Below are 15,722 nucleotides of genomic sequence, written 5' to 3' on the forward strand. Positions count from 1 at the left end.
AAGGCACATTTATATTTGAAATGCATATTGCCACTGGTATGCTTTTCTAGGCGTGTAACGTAACTGTCACCAAATATAGCATTATTATTCGAATGTTGCGTTTCTGAAATCAGTCTATGGTTTATATATTATATTATTGAATAAAGCATCATTTACTCAATGGCAAATTATTTTGTCAACGAAAAGCCGTAAAAACATCTAACCTTCTTTAAATATTTTGATTGACACGTAGCAATCAGTATTTACTCAACTTGTTGATTGATTGGTGACATATGAATAACCTGTCCGTTCGTTAATAACAATTATAAGGTACTTTTAACAGAACGATGAGCAATAAACTTTAAAAGTATATTGCAAGAATATTTGTTATTATTAAACTTCCAATAAATACATGTTTTATAAATATTTAAGGGAGATCTGTATTTATTATCATCTCATCAATGTGCAATTTACACGGAGTTAAAACATATAACTAAAATACATTTAGTTTATGTACTGACGCGTATATTCACTATATTGTCAATAATTCATTTAAAAATAAAAATAAATGTTATTTTTTTTAAGTTCTTTTCTTTTTGATTTGATAAATGAAATATGAAGAAAGAAATAAATAATTTCCAATAATAAACATATAACAGGCCCTTTCCGATCATGTTAAGCTCTTTCCGATCAGCGCGCTTTATGTACTGGCGCGTATTTTGCCTATAATTCATCTAAAAATCAAAAATTCATATATCTTTTTTTCGTATGTTCTTCTCTTTTTGATTTGATAAATGAAATATGAAGAAAGAAATAAACAATTTCCAATAATAAACATATAGCAGGCCCTTTCCGATCATGTTAACCCCTTTCCGATCAGCGCGGTTTATGTCATGACCCGTATTTTGTCCATAATTCATTTAAAAATCGAATATTGATAATTTTTTATCTTAAATAATTTCTTTTTTATTTGTTAAATGAAATGTGAAAAAATAATAAAATTAGTTCCAATAATAAACATATAGCAGGCCCTTTCCGATCATGTTAAGCCCTTTCCGATCAGCGCGGTTTATGTCATGACCCGTATTTTATCTATAATTCATTTAAAATTCGAGTATTAATACTCGTATTTTCATTTAAAAATAACAAATTGATAACTTTTTCTCGTAATTTATTTTCTTTTATTATGTCATAATGAAATATGAAGAAATAGTTAAATCAATTCCAATAATAAACATATGGCAGGCCCTTTCCGATCATGTTAGGCCCTTTCCGATCAAATATCACGGAAAGGGCCCTTTCCGGTATCTAGTCATGCCCGGCATTTATTGTACCCCGAGAACCGCAACATCTCGGACGACATATCAAAATGGCGTCACATAATTATGCCGGGGCAAACCGGGAAAGAAACGTAAATTAACGCCTAACAATCGTAGTGAAAGGAAACAAATGTACGAAAATAAGAGGGTTGACCGAACATTTAACGAGAAATGGACTAAAAACCACTCCTGGCTTGTATATGATGGAGAAAAGCAACGTATGCGGTACACAGACATTTTCTTTGGTCCGGCATATTTTTTTTTTGGTCTGGCAGATTTTTAGGCATTGCTGGACCAAATGTCCTGCCATTTTTAGCTCATCTGATTTTTTGAAAAAAAATGATGAGTTATTGTCATCACTTGAGCGGTTGTCGGCGTCGGCGCCGGCGTCGGCGTTGCCTGGTTAAGTTTTATGTTTAGGTCAGCTTTTCTCCTAGGAAGTGTCTAGCCGTCCGGTAACCGGATGCCTAGCCTGCGTTCTAGTCGTCCGGTTACCGGACGGCTAGCAAATCCTCAGGGGATTTTCTAGTCGTCCGGTAATTGATTTCCAAATGAATAAGACATGATTTTATATAGTTTTAATGTTATTTACTTAAGATATTGATACTTATCTGCAAACAAAATGTTGTGTGAATACATATTATACAGATTTACAATAAATCACTGCATTATTCAGCCGATAAAATGGAAGTTTGGCGAACTCAATGATGGTGAGATCGACATGACGCCACTTATCAAAGTCTGTTCATCTGGAGGCTTTTATTCATAATTTTAACATGTCCAAGACATTGCGGAATGATACTTATTTCACTTGGGTATTGATTACATTTTACTCGGACTTTATCATAGACTCCCTGTGTAAAATCTCAAACTTTTAACTAAAATAAAGGTATTAAATCGATTTGATATTTCAATGAAACTTCAAAGTTGTGTAGTTTGTAGCATTATCTGGGGCATGTGCAGTGAAAAATCTTAATTTGATTTCTAAAATAGTATGTTATTTATTTTTAAAGTCACTATATGTTCATTGTAAATATACTTTGTTATACCCAAGTGGAAACTGGCAGGTACTCGAAAATGCAGCTCTCTGATTGGTCAGTTAGAACCCCTAATATACAATGATGTCATGATAAAGTTATGAATGGGATCGGAATTTTTAAATTTTAACAACTTTTTCACTGGATTTTCAAAATTAAAACAGTTTTGAAATTTCAATTTCATATTTTAGTATTCAAATATTTTTTAATGAACAACTGTTTTAAATGACATCTAATTTCAAAAGCGGCACTGAAATGTTCAAAACTTTAAGAAAAACAGTAGTTAAAATATATATAGAGATTTGTGTTTTAATAACTAAAGTTTAGGCCGTTAGAAAAACATCACTTTTTACAAAAATAGCATATGGACGTTCGGCGATCAATGTTTAATCATTTCTAAAAATAGAATATCAACGGCTTTGTAAACAAACACGATCTCTTGCGTTTAATTGACTGAAAAATCAGATAAATATTGGTATTTTAAGTAAATAACATTTAAAACTGTATAAAATCATTACCTATTCAATAAGAAATCAATTACCGGACGACTAGAAAATCCCCTGAGGATTTGCTAGTCGTCCGGTAACCGGACGACTAGAACGCAGGCTAGATGTCCGGTTACCGGACGGCTAGACACTTCCTTTCTCCTAAACTATCAAAGCTATTGCTTTGAAACTTGGAATACTTGTTCATCATCATAAGCTGACCCTGTATAGCAAGAAACATAACTCCATCTTGCTTTTTGCAAGATTTATGGCCCCTTTTGTACTTAGAAAATATCAGATTTCTTGGTTAAGTTTTAAATTTAGGTCAACTTTTCTCCTGAACTATCAAAGCTTTTGCTTTGAAACTTGGAATACTTGTTCACCATCATAAGCAGATCCTGTACATCAAGAAACATAACTCCATCTTGCTTTTTGCAAGAATTATTGCCCCTTTTGGACTTAGAAAATCAGTTTTCTTGGTTAAGTTTTATGTTTAGGTCAGCTTTTATCCTAAACTATCAAAGCTATTGCTTTAAAACTTGCAACACTTGTTCACCATCATAAGCTGACCCTGTACTGCAAGAAACATAACTCCATCCTGCTTTTTGCAAGATTTATGGCCCCTTTTGGACTTAGAAAATATCAGATTTCTTGGTTAAGTTTTATGTTTAGGTCAACTTTTTCTCTTAAACTATCAAAGCTATTGCTTTAAAACTTGCAACTCTTGTTCACCATCATAAGCTGACCCTGTACATCAAGCAACATAACTCCATCCTGCTTTTTGCAATAATTATTGCCCCTTTTGGCCTTAGAAAAATCATTTTCTTGGTTGAATATTATGTTTAAGTCAACTTTTCTCATAAACTATCAAAGCTATTGCTTTAAAACTTGCAACAGTTTTTCACCATCATAAGTGGACACTGTACATCAAGAAACATAACTCTATCCTGCTTTTTGCAAGAGTGATGGCCCTTTTTAGACTTAGAAAATCATGGGTAGGACAATATTTCTATTATACAAAAAAAATCAGATGAGCGTCAGCACCCGCAAGGCGGTGCTCTTGTTCCAACTTTCCTGAAGTCTGAAGTCAAGGTCAAATTTCATTCAGTGCAAAACACTGTGCATGTGGTCCAAATTTGAAAGCTGTGGCTTCAGAAATGTGAAAGTAGGTTACTAGATCAATTTCAAGGTCAAAGTTTATTTCAGTACATAAAACTAAACATGGGGTCCAAATTTGAAGGCTGTAGCTTGAGAAATGTAAAATAGGTCACTTGGTCAAAATCAATGTCAAATTTCATTTCGGAACACAAAACTTTGCATGTGGTCCAAATTTGATGCCTGTACCTTCAAAAATGTGAAAGTAGGTCACTAGGTCAATAACAAGGTCAAAGTTTGTTTCGGTACACAAACCTATGCATGTGGTCCAAATTTGAAGGCTGTAGCTACAGAAATGTGAAAGTAGGTCACTAGGTCAAGATCAAGGTCAACTCATGTCAAGGCTCATCTTGCCACTCAAAACAATACATGTGGTCCAAATTTGAATGATATAGGTTACGGACATGAAGATTCTAAGTTTTTCCCTATATAAGTCTATATTGTAATCGTACCCGGTCTTTGTCATGGATGGCGCTATAACAGTTAGTACTGGATGGCTCTTAGAATTTACTTCTTTAAAAAACCTGATCTCTGAATTATATCATTGGATGGCATTTACTACCTTGTAACCTTTACGTATATCTGATGGTAGAGACGTAATTCAATAGAAAGATTTATTCGTTTCAATTACTTTTAATGATGTTGAAATATTTGCTATATTATTATAACGATGTTGAATTAAATCATGTAATTAATACGTTATTGTGTTGTTTTATATTTCATAACCCTTGGTAGTGTCACTGTAGCTGTAAACTTCTGTATTTCAATGTTCTTGATTGTTAAAATGTTATGAAAATGTCACTTTGGCAAAGGAGATGTACACGTTTTTGCTGTTTTTGTGTTATTTTGACGGAATTCACTATTTTGACGGCGTCCACAGGTTTCGACGGATTTTACAGTATTGACGGCAACCACCTTTTGACGGCATTCGCGAAATTGACGGCGTTTAGTATTGTCATGTAGAAATCAATATTATTAATGCTCTTTTGACGGTATACCTTGACGGCTGACGGAACCAGTGAAATTTGACGGACTATAGACCTATCTCTGGTGACCTACGGGTTTCAACCATTTACCCGTTTTGACGGTGGAAAAGCTGAAAACTTGACGGCATTCGCTTTATTTATAGCCTTTTGCGTACTAATATCCAGGGTGAATAGTCCCGCCAGAAAAGTTTCAAACATAGCGCTGTCCAATCAGCGCGCACAGCGGCTCCAGTTAGCCAATGAAATCGTTACGCATCACGATCATCGTCTGCATCAAATCGCCGTCATGCGAGATAGATCCGTCAAAGGTCCAGTAAAAGCACGATTACAAGGTCCACACAGAACGGATCCCTTAAAGGGTTACAGCTTTGTAATTGGCAATCTTAGGGGATTTAATATTTACTAACGGTAGTTATGCTGCTTGTTGGTAATTTCTCACAGCGTCTGGCATGGAAGGAACTAGCTTCCGTCAAAAGTTTGACGAGTAAATGTAAGCAATCCAGAGTTTATACAATTGTCAACATTATTGAACGAGATTGTTATTGGCATGAACTCTATTGATGATGGTAAATATCTATGACTGTGAATAGCTGCCGTAAGTTTGTTTGTTGAAACATAATTTGCAATTGTAACGCATTTCCGCGATCATAACAAATCTTGATGGAATTCATGTCTTTGCCATTTGTGTACCAATTCACACTAGTTACTGGTCTATTAAGATGATTTATGCATAGTACATGTTTGGTTTGGTCTGAAATAGTTCCTCACCCAGTTATTTTGTGATTGTATACTTATTTACCAGTGTCAGCTAGACTGACTATTACAATATTAACCATGTGACCCCCGGGGTGAGGCCACATTTGACCCTAGAGGGATAATTTGAACAAACTTGGTAGAGAACCACTAGATGATGCTACATTACAAAGCCCTAGGCTTTGTGGTTTGGACAAGAAGATTTTCAAAGTTTTTCCCTATATAAGTCTATGTAAACCGTGTGATCCCCAGGGCAGGGCCATATTTGATCCTAGGGGAATAATTTGGACAATCTTAGTAGAGGACCACTAGATGATGTCATATACCAAATATCAAAGCCCTTGGACCTGTGGTTTTGGATAAGAGGCTTTTCAAAGTTTTTTCCTATATAAGTCTACATAATTTAAACCATGTGACCCCCGGGGTGGGGCCATATTTGACCCCAGGGAAATAATCTGAACAGTCTTGGTAGAGGACCACTAGATTTTGCTACACACCAAATATCAAAGCCCTAGGCCCTGTGGTTTTGGAAAAGAAGATCAGAAACCGTTTAACTGTTCCTGGCCAATGTGACCTTGACCTTTCACCTAATGACCTCAAAATCAATAGAGGTCATCTGCTGGTTATGACCAACCTCACTATCAATTTTCCTGACACTAGGCCAAAGCGTTCTTGAGTTATTGCCTGGAAACCATTTTACTGTTCCTGGTCACTGTGACCTTGACCTTTGAAATACTGACCTCAAAATCAATAGGGGTCATCTGCTGGTCATGACCAACCTCCCTATCAACTTCCATGACCCTAGACCTAAGCATTCTTGAGTTATCATCCGGAAACCCTTCAACTGTTCAGGGTCACTGTGACCTTGACCTTTGACAAACTGACCTCAAAATCAATAGGGGTCATCTGCTGGTGATGACCAACCTCCCTATTCACTTTCATGATCCTAGGCCCAAGGGTTCTTGAGTTATCATCCGGAAACCTTTTTACTCATCAGGGTCACTGTGACCTTGATCATTGACATACAGATCTCAAAATCAATAGGTATCATCTGCTTGTGATGAACAAACTCCCTATCAACTTTCATGATCCTAGGCCCAAGCGTTCTTGAGTTATCATCCGGAAACAGATTGGTCTACATTCCGACCGACATACCGACCGACATCTGCAAAACAATATACTCCTCCTTCTTCGAACCAGTAGATGACCCCTTTAGATTTTGAGGTCAGTAGGCCAAAGGGCAAGGTCACATTGACCTGGAACAGTTAAACACTTTCCAGACAATAACTTGAGAACGCTTGCCAAATTGGGCCTAGGCTCACGAAACTTAATAGGAAGGTTGATCATGACCAGTAGATGAACCCTGTTGATTTTGAGGTCAGTAGGTCAAAGGTCAAGGTCAGATTGAACCAGAACAGTAGAACTTTTGTTCAAAGTGAGCAAATAATTTTTGTTTCTTGTTCAATTACTGAATGCATCAAGCTGGGGTGGGGGTGGGGGGTTGAGCATTTCGTGTAACTTTTGTTTACAGTGAGCAAATAATTTTTGTTTCTTGTGCAATTACTGAATGCATCAAGCTGGGGTGGGGGTTGGGGGTTCACTTTTTTAACACTTCTGAATTAAAGGGTGATTACAAGATTTCATAAAAAGGTATAAATTATACATTTCCAATTGAGGGATCTAACTCTATGTAATGGGTCAGTCTTTTTGTTCCTTCAATAAATCTAACAGAATATATGAAAATGTTGCTGTGTAAAGTGATCAACCACATTTAATAGTTATTATGTATACTCATGGTGTATTATATTTGATCTATATAAGAAGTCAATAATACGAAGTAGACATACCTTTGATCAATAAACTTGATTTGAATATCAAATGTAGTTTTGTATATACAAATATATCTTACAAGGTGAAAAGTAAGCTGCCTGACCATGGGTTGAACCACTCCAGGAGCAATGGTCTCAGTTGCCGAGTGGTTAAGGTCACTGATGTTGTATCACTAGTCGCTTACCTATGTGGGTTTAAGCTTTACAAAGGTTGTCATGCAAGAATATCTGTGGTTCTATCCTGGGTGCCTGCCTGTATCGGAAATAACGTCTGTATTGGTACTGTGGACTTTTCCCTCTCCCCACCCCCATTCAAAAAGCTACTAAGAAAGTCTATCTATTTGCCGTTGACGTCAAACCCCTTTTGGGAACGTAGACGTTTTGCGCGTCAGAATCAACAAGAGCTGTCACTAATGGTGACAAATGCTCCCACAGCGCCTTGACCTTTGACCTTGTGACCCCAAAGTCAATAGGGATCGTGTACTCAATAAGTACTATTAGCATGTGAAGTTTAAAGGTCAAGGGTGCAGTGGTTCGCGAGTAAAGTGCCTTCATGCAAGAAGTTAACATTGGCCCCTGTGACCTTGACCTGTGACGTGGTGACCCCAAAATCAGTAGGGGTCGTGTACTCAATAAGTACCAGCAGCATGTGAAGTTTGAAGGTCCTGGGTGCAGTGGTTCGCGAGTAAAGTGCCTTCATGCAAAAAAGTTAACATTGGCCCCTGTGACCTTGACCTTTGTCATGGTGACCCAAAAGTCAGTAGGGGTCGTGTACTCAATAAGTACTATCAGCATGTGAAGTTTGAAGGTCCTGGGTGCAGTGGTTCGCGAGTAAAGTGCCTTCATGCAAAAAGTTAACGTTGTGACAAACGAACTAATGAACGAACTAATGAACGGACGGACAGTTGAAAACTAATAGAAAGAAAATAGTGATAAAAGTTTAGAGTAAAAGAAACAGAAAATAGATTTGGTGATGTAACAAGAGGGCCATGGTGCCCTATATCGCTCACCTGAGTACCATTGCTCTTAATGATAAGATCAAGTTTTGACATAGATCACATAGGCATAGACATTAAATATCATCAGGATAAATGTTTTCTTATAACAGTCCGTTTTGACCTAAGGGTCCTGACCTATATTCATTTACATAAAACAAAGGGAGGTAATTTGTCATAAATTCAGTCAAAAGTTATCTACCCTGATTGTCCGAGTCCATCTGATGGCATAAATGACATTTCAAATCAGTATCTTCATTGGTTACAGAGGGAGGTTATCTGACAAAAAATCAGTCCATAGTTATCTACCCTGATTGTCTCAGTCAAACTAATGACAATAATGAAATTTCAAATAAGTCCTATAAGTACTTACTGATATAAATCCATTTTGATTACAATCAGGGGAGGTAATCAGATATAAAAGAACCTACGATTGGATCTGACATTCGTCATGGAATCCAAGATTTATTGTTGTTGAAGATATTCTGGAAGTTTGTATCAAATCAAACCATAAATGAAGTCTCTATATGACTGCAAAAGCCAAAATAGCAAATTTTGGACCTTTAATGGGCCATAACTCTGGAACCAATGATGGAATCTGGCCAGTTCAAGAAAGGAACCCTAGATCTTATGGTGATACAAGTTGTTTGCAAGTTTGGTTAAAATCAAATAAAAAATGAAGTTGCTTTTGTGCAGACAAGGACAAAATAGCTACTTTTGGCCCTTTCAGCGGACATAACTCTGGAACCCATAATGGAACCTGGCCAGTTCAAGAAAGGAATCAAGATCTTATGGTGATACAAGTTGTGTGCTAGTTTGGTTAAAATCAAATCATAAATGAAGCTGCTATTGTGCAAACAAGGTCAAAATAGCTAATTCTGGCCCTTTCAGGGGCCATAACTCTAGAGCCCATAATGGAATCTGGCCAGTTCAAGAAAGGCACCAAGATCTTATGGTGATATAAGTTGTGAGCAAGTTTGGTTAAAATAAAATCATAACTGAAGCTGCTATTGTGTAGACAAGGTCAAAATAGCTAATTCTGGCCCTTTCAGGGGCCATAACTCTGGAACCAATAAAGGAATCTGGCCAGTTCAAGAAAGGAACCAAGATCTTATGGTGATACAAGTTGTGTGCAAGTTTGGTAAAAATCAAATCATAAATAAAGCTGCTATTATGCAGAAAAGATCAAAATAGCTAATTCTGGCCCTTTTAGGGGCCATAACTCTGGAACCCAAAAGGGGATCTGGCCAGTTCATAAAAGGAACAGAGATGTTATGGTGATACAAGTTGTGTGCAAGTTTAGTTAAAATAAAATCATAAATGAAGCTGCTATTGTGCAGACAAGGTCAAAACAGCTAATTCTGGCCCTTTCAGGGGCCATAACTCTGGAACCCATAAAGGAATCTGGCCAGTTCAAGAAAGAACCAAGACCTTATGGTGATACAAGTTGTGTGCAAGTTTGGTAAAAATAAAACCATAAATGAAACCTCTGTCGTGCAGACAAGAAATTGTTGACGGACGGACGCATGCACGGACGGACTGACGACAGACGAAGGGTGACAAAAGCTCACCTTGTCACTATGTGTCAGGTGAGCTAAAAAGGTTAAAACTTGGATTTGCAGGATAACTAGGGCTAGACATGTTCTAGGCTGCAAACTGCAGCACTGAACTGCTCTAGGGTAGGGAGGTGGGCGACACTGGGGCAAGTTGGTTCCAACGGAACACTGTTCTCGGAAAATAAGAAAACTTGTAGTACTTACGGTAGTCAGTGGTTGCAGTAATTAACCTATAACTTAGGGAATGGCCATAGTGGGCACAGCGGGACATTGGGGTCAGGTAATCTACGATTGGGATAGCAACCAAATCATGATGAATCTTATAGAAGAGTCAGAAACCTAGAATCTATACGCCTTAAGGTATTGGACCCCTAATAGTAATGTTTAAAAAATGGCATTTGCTTGGTATATTCTTAAAGTTGACCATGTTTCACACTGTGTTGCAAATTTTAAACAATTTTTACCGTGCCGTTTTTTGTAAATTTTGTATAATTTATGGTATTTCCTCATGCTCAAGAGGAGACAAAATTCAATGTGATGGCCACTATCTAAAACGTTTGCAGAGAATTCATTACAGCATTAATTTTGATAAAAGAAACATCAAACTATTGTTAAATAACTATAAAACACAAAATAAAACTGTAAAAATAATTTTTGTCTAGGGTGCCTCAAGTAAACAGATTTAATGAGACAAAATTCTAACTCCAACATTGAAAAATTAAGGTCGAATTCTGTGGGTCTGTTTTGAATTTTGCTCACTTCATTCAAAAATAACCTTGGGGCAATAGTAAAACCTACCTGCATTTCTTCCACAATATGTAATCTAAAGAATGAAGGCAAAATAGAGAACTTTTACCGCACGTAACTCAGTATTTTTAAAGATGTCTAAGTCTACCCCTCCTGATTCAGGGGTAAATTCACATTGAACAGCAAAAAATCGCTTTTAAAATGAAAATTTTCCACTTTTGTACAATTCTTCCATGATTAGTCTTGAAAGAAGTAAAAACTTACTAGAAAAAAAGGAAAACATGGAAAAAAAAAATTTCGTCCCTGTGGGGTTTGAACCTACGCCCCCCTGAAAATTGCAGTCAAAGTAGGTTTATGGTAAGAATTGAATACTCTTCAAAAAGGAGATACTCTATTACGGGTCCAATACCTTAAATCCAGTCGACGAAGGTTTAGGGAGTGTAGCATATCTGTTACACTGGAAGTACGGCCGCAGTCGATCTTGATCCAACAGGTGGCTCTCCTTTGGACGCTTTTAATTTGGTCAATTTGAGTTTGGGTGTGGGGCGACCATACCTTGGAGGCATATTCGAGTTGGGGTCGGACTAGAGTCTGGTAAGCAATGGTCTTAATGGATTGGGATTTGACCTAATAATGTTTCTTTATAAAAACCCTAGGGTTTGGTTAGCTTTCTTGGTTGACCTGTTTATGTGATTGGCCCATGATAGGTCATTTGAGATATCCACGCCTTTTAGCTGAGATGACCGATTCAAGTTGGACTCCATGTAGGCAATATTGGGTAGGGATAGGATGTTTCCTTCTAGTGGCTTGGATCACTTGACACTTGGAGGGGTTAAACTCCATATCCCACTCCATCTCCCACTTTTCTACAAGTTTGAGGTCATTTTGGAGAGTGACAGATTGGTCTGCAGATGTCAGTGTTAGATATATTGCCGTGTCATCTGCAAACAGACGGACTTTGGAACTGAAGTTTTGTGGGAGGTCATTTATGTAAGCTAGGAAGAGCAGGGGACCAAGTACAGACCCCTGTGGGACACCTGATGATACAGTCAGACCTGTGAACAAAGATCACTCTTTGGAACAAGCAAAAGTGGTCTTTGTTCACAGGTGGTCTTTATTCAGGGGAAAGGGTCATTTCTCAGTTAGCCATTATCATGCTGATAAAAAGTATTTTTACAGCTTCTTGCTTTCTTTATGTTCTATGTAACTTGCAAATTTTCAATCGAGCAGTAATTATTATGTTTGCTATAATGCGAAAGTCGTGAAAATTTGGCGGATTTCAAATATTTTCATGCTAGAACAGTCCAGCTAGTGGTCATTATTTTGGGGCAAATATGACCCTTGGTAATGAATTAGGCCGGTCGTGGTCGCCAGGTGGTCGCTATTCATGGCTTTTTTTTATGAGCATTATTGAGCATTTTTCTACGGGGGGGGGGGGGGGGGTGACCAGAGACCGGTCGTTGTCGGCAGGTGGTCGGTATTCACGGGTGATTGCTAGCACAAGTTTGACTGTACTGGAATGGCATCAGAGGTAGTGCCATTTAAGAATACTGACTGGATCCTATTATCTAAGAAGCCTTTGACCCATCTTTAAGATTCTTAGTGTGTTACCACTGACTCCGTATTCGTGCATTTTTAGAAAAACTTTCTCATGGCTTGTTGAAAGCCTTACTAAAATCTAGTAGTATAAGATCTAATTGTTTCTTATTGTAGACTGAAGTGACCAGATCATTTACTAACATAACTAACTGGGTAACACATGATCTTTTTTCCCTAAATCCATGCTGTAGGTCATACAGAATAATACAGAATACCATGGTTGGTGAAGTGCTTAACAATAGATGAGGAAACAATGTGTTCAAGAACTTTGCATAGGACACATGTTAATGAAATTGGCCTGTAATTAACTGGATTTGACCTATCACCTTTTTTAAAAAGTCTTCTTAGTACAAAACAAAGCATGCAGTCGTTGTGACGACAGTACGAGATACAGATACTGGAACATGACAGAGCTAGTACAGATGATACCCTGGTCATTAAATGCTTTAAAATAAGAAAATTAGTAGTTTTGATACCTCTTGAGTATTCTATTGATGAGTATCCAATGTTAAGTGAAAATCTACCACTTGTTTTATAGCATACAGCCTTATGTTTACACGAGATATGCCATCTTCCCTCTTAGGGCCAGTTCATTTCACATTTGCGGTCTACACCATTTTGCCTCGGGCAACAGGCCAGGCATTCATTTGGTTTCACGGCAAATCATATATATTCGCGATATAAAATAGGTTAAACATCTGAAAAATTGTGTTAATAACAGTAAGGCCAGAGTTTTTTAATAACTTGGCTTACGGGAGATTTTCCAAAAATGAGCATTAGGAGGAGTGAATAAAAATAAAAATAAAGTAGGAAAATGTTAGCATCGAAAAAAAAAAAAAAAAAAAAAAATGAAAAAAAAACACAAACAATTTTATTTTGTAAAAAGTGCCACTGGGTTAAAAAAAATTGTTGTTTCAGGCAAATGTAGATTCACAACATACCCCTTTGCACATTAGGTACACTGCCTTGCTAAAAAATAGCAAGTGTAACTAATGTGCATAATAACTGATAATAGGGGATTAATAATTAACAAGCAATAAAACACTTGCAGATCAATGATCTCCCACTGGGTAGACTGTGGAAAGTTGTGAGACTGTTTACTCTACTGTTTTTAATTAACTGCCACATCTATGTTAATTTGTATGTTTTCAATTCTTATTGTGAATAAATAAGGTATTTTTACAGTAAAACTTTATATTATAACTTTTACCCATAATTGTATGATCAAAATAGCATTCACTGGTTATATTATATAATTTTAAAATATTGCATCTGGCTGAACAGAACAGAGCATACACTTTATTTAGTTCAATCTTACAATGAAACAAAGAAATATTCTGTATAATTTATAATTAATATTGTACAAGTTATTTGAGCCACAAAGTAAAAGAATAATATATCTGTTGCACATTTGCTTTTCACCTTCCTCAGAATGTCCAAGACACAATTCAGTATTTTTAGCTCGACTATACGAAGTATAAGGAGAGCTATCCTACTCGCCCCGGCGTCGGCGTCTTTCCGCGTCCCCACCTTGGTTAAAGTTTTGGTGCACTTTCTCTTTTTTCAACTTATCTCTGTAATTACTTGATGGATTTGATTCAAACTTGAAATACTTATTCCTCATCATCATCCACATCATCTAACATAATACAATGGCACCAATATTTCATGAATTATCCCCCCTTTTCACTTAGATTTTCAGGTTAAAGTTTTGATGCACTTTCACTCTATCTCTGTTATTACTGAATGGACTTGATTCAAACTTAAAATAGTTGTTCAACATCATCACCCACATCATATGACACAAGGTGCATAACTCTGGCACCATTTTTTCATGAATAATTCCCCCTTTTTACTAAGAATTTCAGGTTAAAGTTTTGGTACACTTTCACTCTACCTCTGTTATTACTGAATGGATTTGATTCAAACTTAAAATAGTTGTTCAGCATCATCACCCACATCATATGACACAAGATGCATAACTCTGGCACAATTTTTCATGAATTATTCCCCTTTTTACTTAGAATTTCAGGTTAAAGTTTTATGCACTTTCACTCTATCTCTGTTATTACTGAATGGATCTGATTCAAACTTAAACATTTGTTCAACATCATTACCCTTATCATATGACACAAGGTGCATAACTCTGGGACCAATTTTTCATGAATTATTTCCCCTTTTTACTTAGAATTTTAGGTTAAAGTTTTGATGCACTTTCACTCTGTCTCTGATATTACTGAATGGATTTGATTCAAACTTAAAATAGTTGTTCAACATCATCACCCACACCATATGATGCAAGGTGCATAACTCTGGCATCAATTTTTCATTAATTATTCCCCCTTTTTACTTAGAATTTTAGGTTAAAGTTTTGATGCACTTTCACTCTGTCTCTGTTATTACTGAATGGATTTGATTCGAACTTAAAATAGTTGTTCAACATCATCACCCACACTATATGACACAAGCTGCATAACTCTGGCACCAATATTTAATGAATTATGTCCCTTTTTGCTTAGGATATACTTATATAGTGTTTTGATACATTTCATCTTTACCTCTCTTATTACTTTAAGTTGATATTTTTGACATAGACTCAGGCTATTGTGCAATATCTTCATCCACAATTGGAGTCATTAAACACTCCAGTGACAGCTGTAGTTTCCTCAGATGTGCCCAGATACACTATCCAGCATCGAAATAGTCGAGCGCGCTGTCTCCTGTGACAGCTCTTGTTTATGAAATAAGAAAATGCCTAACCATCTAAATATCAAATGTATAAATAAGTGTTATTTAAGAAATGATATTTAGCAGAACCATTTTTAATATCTTTAAACTTGACGAAAAGGTTATACGCCTGTGGAATAATTCGACGGCATAGCCAGGGCTTTTTCTAGGGATTTTTGGGAAAAAGGCCCTTGGTAAAATTAGAAATTATTTACGCGGTGAATTTTCAAAATTGGGAAAAAAGTATGAAGTAAATGTGAGTTTTTAACATTCCATTATATTACTTTAAAACTTTATTTTCAAGGTTTATAATAGGCATTCAAATGAATTACAAATTTAAAGTATCCTCAAGTGAAATTTAGAGAATTCATTTTTCGGGATTTTTTCTAAGTTGCTGATTCTATACAGACTTTGCAAAAAAAGAATTACTCCTTATTTGTCATGTTTAAACTTTTGTTTGCACTCAGTAAGTTTTCACCACAATAACAACTGCATTTTCTTAAAAGTAGAGTGTGTCAGTGTTCGAGTGAAAAAATCGGGTCGCGAAAATATGGG

The 15,722-nt window shown here is 36.5% G+C and overlaps 1 protein-coding gene across 1 annotated transcript in view; it reads left to right on the forward strand.

The window, feature by feature from the left end:
- Nucleotides 1-1,364: 1,364 nt before the first annotated feature.
- The window catches only part of LOC123529797 (sushi, nidogen and EGF-like domain-containing protein 1), a 40,403-nt gene continuing 26,045 nt past the window's right edge, over nucleotides 1,365-15,722 (forward strand). Inside the window, exon 1 of the mRNA XM_053521672.1 lies at nucleotides 1,365-1,523. The gene's annotated coding sequence lies outside the window, so the exon portion shown is untranslated. The remainder of the gene's footprint in view (nucleotides 1,524-15,722) is intronic.

This window comes from Mercenaria mercenaria, chromosome 13 (assembly GCF_021730395.1).
Source record: "Mercenaria mercenaria strain notata chromosome 13, MADL_Memer_1, whole genome shotgun sequence".
Classification (NCBI taxonomy): Eukaryota; Metazoa; Mollusca; class Bivalvia; order Venerida; family Veneridae; genus Mercenaria; species Mercenaria mercenaria.